Here is a 5860-nt window from a genome sequence, read left to right as displayed (position 1 = left end):
TAAAGGAAAATGTCGGAGGATTTCGTTATAAACCAAGAGGAGACTGGTTTTCCTTTACTAAAGTAAGAAAACTTCTTTTGCTCCTATAAATGTTGGTTTTCACCAGGTTTTCACAAGACTCACCAGCGTAACATCGACGTCCTACATCGTCCGCTCGAAGCGGTTTCCAGGTACGACCAGCTAACGCAAGATAGATTAAAGTGATTATTACGTTTTAGAAATGAATATTTTCCTTACAAATACACATCGATTCGCTACAGGAGGCCTTTATTCACCCACCAGAGCCATGTGAGGCACTTTTTATACTTTACACTTTTTACTTTACCGATGAAGAGAAACACCAGCCCATGCAATGATAAAGCTTGGGAATGCCAGGATGGTTTTTATTTGGATTCGCCTGAAAGAAGGAAGTCATAGGATGTCTGGAGTAAATTATGGGCTAATTTTCATTTTTGGTTAATTTTTGGTGAACCATTTAAGAATGAATTCCAGTGATTACATAAAACAACAGATAATCTACTGACACCGAATGTGCTGAACTTTGAAATTTAAAGTCTCAAATTTTAAGATCACATTGACTAATTACAACAAGTGATTGTGGAACTCAAATGAGTTTGATACCGAATGCACTGAAATTGTATACTCACTTATTTTTACATTAAAATGTAATATTATCACGTGTACAAAATGTCAGTAAATAAGCATTACAAGAGGGTACAGGCACCTATTTTAGACATTTATTAAATATCACACAGAATAAATAATCTAAACGAACAGAATAGGCAGAAAATTGATGCATATAAATGTGCGAACAAAGATTAGTCACACTGTACGATCAATTGATAAATAAACAGTCATATACTGCAAAACAAGCAGTGATTCATATATATAAATATTCAGAGCTTAAAGCACTGTCTTGAAATACCAAACACTTCAACTCTTTAAGCATCTCTCCTTCATTACATTGTGATAAACATAACCAAATACTGTTTTTCTTAGTTTGTGCATTAATGTGTACATTTGTCACCTCTGGTCTGTTGTAGTTTAAAAACTACATGATTTACCTGTAAATTATTTAAGACTGACAACAAAATCACATCAAATGCAAATCAAAATGGCACAGAAGTTATTTTGTGATGTTTACAGTTGAACCCATCGTGCAGCAGACAGTGTGACGTGTGCAGAAATCACCTCATAAGTGCTGATATCAGTGCGTAGAAATCCATGCAAACACATTTCAGGTGTATTAAGTGCACAAACACACCAGACCGAGACAGCAGTGCAATTTAGCATTAAGAGAGTAAGAGAAACACACACAAACACAGGTTTCTCTGGCCTTCAGTAGGGAATCTGGTTCTGATAGTACTGGATCATGTCATACGTTTTGCTCCTGGAACAAATGAAAAACATGTCATATTATAAGCACAGTGTTTTACACTAAAACATGTCGAGAAATGACATGCATTAATGTGTGTGAGAGACACTCACCTGCTGCTCAGGAAGCAGTTCTGAATGACTTTGATGATGAAAGCTGCTGCTTCCTTCTCACTCACTCCAGGGTTAAAACGCTGCCTACAACAAACATCAAATCAAATCAATAAACTCCAAACTATTAGTTAATTAATGAATTATATCTATCTATCTATCTATCTATCTATCTATCTATCTATCTATCACCTTTCTATCCATCTATCAGCATGCTTGTAATGTGCTAAAAAATGTCTGAAGCCTTGTATTATCAGCCAGCCTTTTAATGTTTCTTTGCCTCTTTATGATGAATTGCTTGTTTTGTTCCTCATTTGTAAGTTGCTTTGGATAAATTTGTCTGCTAAAGGAATAAATGTAAATGTAATAAATTAAATGTATCTATCATTTAACAGCATATCAGCAAAGGCTCAAGTACAAAAAATAAAATAAAATAAAAACATAATAATAATAATAATAATAATAATAATAATAATAATAAAAATGAATTGCATACAATAATTTAATGTTATCTCTACAAACTAAGAAATTATTAAATAAATAACAAAATGGATAATACAAAAATTAACAATAATGGCTATATAAAATCTGTCAATTTGATGTTTAATAAAATGTCTAACATTAATGTTAGAAATGTCTGATTAAAAACACTGATTATATACTGTATACTGGCAGACACAAGTTTGGGATCAGTACGATTTTTGATGATTTTAAACAAGTTAAAAAACAGCATTTATTTAAAATAGAAATCTTTTTCTAACTATATACAGTACTGTTCAAAAGTGTGGGGTCAGTACATATAGCATAGACTTACATTGCATAGATTTACATTGTTAGGAAAGATTTATCATTTGAATAATTGCTGTTCTTTTTAACTTGTTACTCAAAGAATCCTGAAAAAAAAAAAGAAAAAAAAAGTTCCAAAAATCACAGGTTCCAAAAAAATAATTGGCAGCATGACTGTTTCCAACATTGATAATTCTAATAATAATTCTGCATATTAGAATGATTTCTGAAGGATCATTTGACACTTAAGACTGGAGTAACAGCTAATGAAAATTCAGCTTTGCATCACAGGAATAAATTATATTTTATAGTATATTAAAATAAAAAACATTTTCATATTGTAATAACATTGTACAGCCTTGATGAGCATAAGAGACTTCTTTAAAAAAAAGCATTCTTAGTCCCAAAGTCTTACTGATCCCAAACTTTTGAGCAGTATATACAGACGTGGACAAAATTGTTGGTACCCTTCGGTCAATGAAAGAAAAACTCACAACGGTCACAGAAATAACTTTAATCTGACAAAAGTAATAATACATAAAAATTCTATGAATGTTAACCAATGAAAGTCAGACATTGCTTTTCAACCATGCTTCAATGGAATTATTTAAAAAAATAAACTCATGAAACAGGCCTAGACAAAAATGATGGTACCCCTAGAAAAGACTGAAAATAATGTGACCAAAGGGACGTGTTAATTCAAGGTGTGTCCACTAATTAGCATCACAGGTGTCTACAATCTTGTAATCAGTCAGTGGGCCTATATATAGGGCTCCAGGTAGTCACTGTGTTGTTTGGTGACATGGTGTGTACCACACTCAACATGGACCAGAGGAAGCGAAGGAAAGAGTTGTCTCAGGAGATTAGAAAGAAAATTATAGACAAGCATGTTAAAGGTAAAGGCTATAAGACCATCTCCAAGCAGCTAGATGTTCCTGTGACTACAGTTGCACATATTATTCAGAAATTTAAGATCCATGGGACTGTAGCCAACCTCCCTGGACGTGGCCGCAGGAGGAAAATTGATGACAAATCAAAGAGACGGATAATCTGATTGGTAACAAAAGAGCCCAGAAAGACTTCTAAAGAGATCCAAGGTGAACTTCATGCTCAAGGAACATCAGTGTCAGATCGCACCATCCGTCGTTGTTTGAGCCAAAGTGGACTACATGGGAGACGACCAAGGAGGACACCATTGTTGAAAACAAATCTAAAAAAGCCAGCCTGGAATATGCCAAACTACATGTTGACAAGCCACAAAGCTTCTGGGAGAATGTCCTATGGACAGATGAGACAAAAATTGAACTTTTTGCCATGGCACATCAGCTCTATGTTCACAGACGGAAAAATGAAGCATATCAAGAAAAGAACACTGTTCCTACTGTGAAACATGGAGGAGGCTCTGTTATGTTCTGGGGCTGCTTTGCTGCATCTGGCACAGGGTGTCTTGAATCTGTGCAGGGTACAATGAAATCTCAAGACTATCAAGGAATTCTAGAGAGAAATGTGCTGGCCAGTGTCAGAAAGCTTGGTCTCAGTCGCAGGTCATGGGTCTTGAAACGGGACAATGACCCAAAACACAGCTAAAAACACCCAAGAATGGCTAAGAGGAAAACATTGGACTATTCTAAAGTGGCCTTCTATGAGCCCTGACCTCAATCCTATTGAGCATCTTTGGAAGGAGCTGAAACATGCCGTCTGGAAAAGGCGCCCTTCAAACCAGAAACAACTGGAGCAGTTTGCTCATGAGGAGTGGGCCAAAATACCTGCTGAGAGGTGCAGAAGTCTCATTGACAGTTACAGGAATTGTTTGATTGCAGTGATTGCCTCAAAAAGTTGTGCAACAAAATATTAAGTTAGGGGTACCATCATTTTTGTCTAGGCCTGTTTCATGAGTTTATTTTTTTAAATAATTCCGTTGAAGCATGGTTGAAAAGCAATGTCTGACTTTCATTGGTTAACATTCATAGAATTTTTATTTATTATTACTTTTGTCAGATTAAAGTTATTTCTGTGACCATTGTGAGTTTTTCTTTCATTGACCGAAGGGTACCAACAATTTTGTCCACGTCTGTATATATATACACACACACACATGTATATATTAAATTATATATACATATATAAAATTTAATTCCATAGCTTGAGTTTTCAAAACATAAAGCACATTAAAAACACTAAATAATAATCAATTTAAGCAAAACATTCAAATAAATACAATGCTTTACAGTCAGATTTTTCAAAACGTACACCTTTTCTACTATAAATCAAATATATTTTCAGAGAAGAATGAAATATTTTTTCTTTATTTTAATACTTATTATTTTAATACTTTATTTTCAATTTCCCTTCTGCTTGACATTAGTTGCTCTAAACTCACTTGAGCAGTTTGATGGTTTGACCGCGGAAGCAGGGTAATCCTGTATCCAGCATCAGTGTAAGCAAGGCAACCACAGCATCCATATACGGTCTGCAGGGTAACAGAGATTCGTTTAGTCTCTCAATTTCTAACAAACACATTCTCTCTCTCTCTCTCTCTTTCTTACACACACACACACACGTTTACTTAGTTATCTAAATGAGGACATTACATAGACTTCTATTGTTTAATATACATATATATATATATATATATATATAATTATATTTATACATATACATGATTTATATTCAGCCTGCTGCCTTCAGGGAGGAGGCTGCAGAGTCTCCAGGCCAGAACCAGCAGACTGAAAGACAGCTTTATCCATCAGGCTGTCAGGAAGCTCAACTCTCTTCCAGCTCTGCCCCCACTCCCCTCTTCCTCCCCATGCACTTTTTGAACTCATACACATATATACAAACACACACATCACTTTGTGCAGCATTGGTCTGCTAACTACCTCATACTTACCTCTCTGTCTGTTTAAGACAGTTCTCTGTCACTTTATTACATTTACAAGCTCCATTTGCACTATATAGTTTGCATCTGCACTACTCTGTTTGGTTTGCACTCTCTGTCATGTGCCCTTAATTGTATATGGTATTTTATATGTATAACTGTATTTATTCGCAATTAAAATTCTACCTTTTGTATTTAATATTATCTGATATGCACCAAGGGTCTGAGAGTAACGCAATTTCAATTCTCTGTATGTCCTGTACATGTGCCAGAATTTTGACTTTTTGACTTTTAAGATACAGTAGTTATGCATTCTCTAACCTAAACCCTAAACCTACCCCTAACCCTAACCCTACCCTACACAGAAAACCTTCTGCATTTTTACATTTTCGAAAAACTTTGTTTACTTATTTTTTATATGAATTTTACATCTCCAAAGTAGGGGTGTGCGATATGATGATTTTTATGGAAAGTTACCGGAAAATTTCAAGAAATTTACCGGAAAATTTTCCATTAACTTTCCATGGGAACTTTGTCTGGGGATTTTTTGGAAATATTCCAAGTTGGAAACTTACCAGGAATTTATGGGAAAATTTGGGAATCTGTGGTGCTTTTTTTACAGAAATTTACCGGACGTTTTCTGCCCCTTTGCAACCCTAGTCCCCACTGAATTTAATAATAGAACATTTTCAAATAGATAACGTTCTACAG

General features: G+C 34.8%; 1 long non-coding RNA gene across 1 annotated transcript; it reads right to left on the bottom strand.

The window, feature by feature from the left end:
- Nucleotides 1-1028: 1028 nt before the first annotated feature.
- On the bottom strand, nt 1029-4701 carry LOC127158591 (uncharacterized). The gene is made up of 3 exons (XR_007826195.1): nt 4652-4701; nt 1489-1572; nt 1029-1390 (listed from the first exon to the last, which is right to left on the bottom strand). It is a non-coding gene; the product is annotated as an uncharacterized LOC127158591 (long non-coding RNA).
- Nucleotides 4702-5860: the final 1159 nt, after the last annotated feature.

This window comes from Labeo rohita, unplaced genomic scaffold, assembly GCF_022985175.1.
Source record: "Labeo rohita strain BAU-BD-2019 unplaced genomic scaffold, IGBB_LRoh.1.0 scaffold_1587, whole genome shotgun sequence".
Classification (NCBI taxonomy): domain Eukaryota; kingdom Metazoa; phylum Chordata; class Actinopteri; order Cypriniformes; family Cyprinidae; genus Labeo; species Labeo rohita.
Note: the sequence above shows the minus strand (reverse complement) of the source record. Positions and strands in the feature narration are given on the sequence as shown.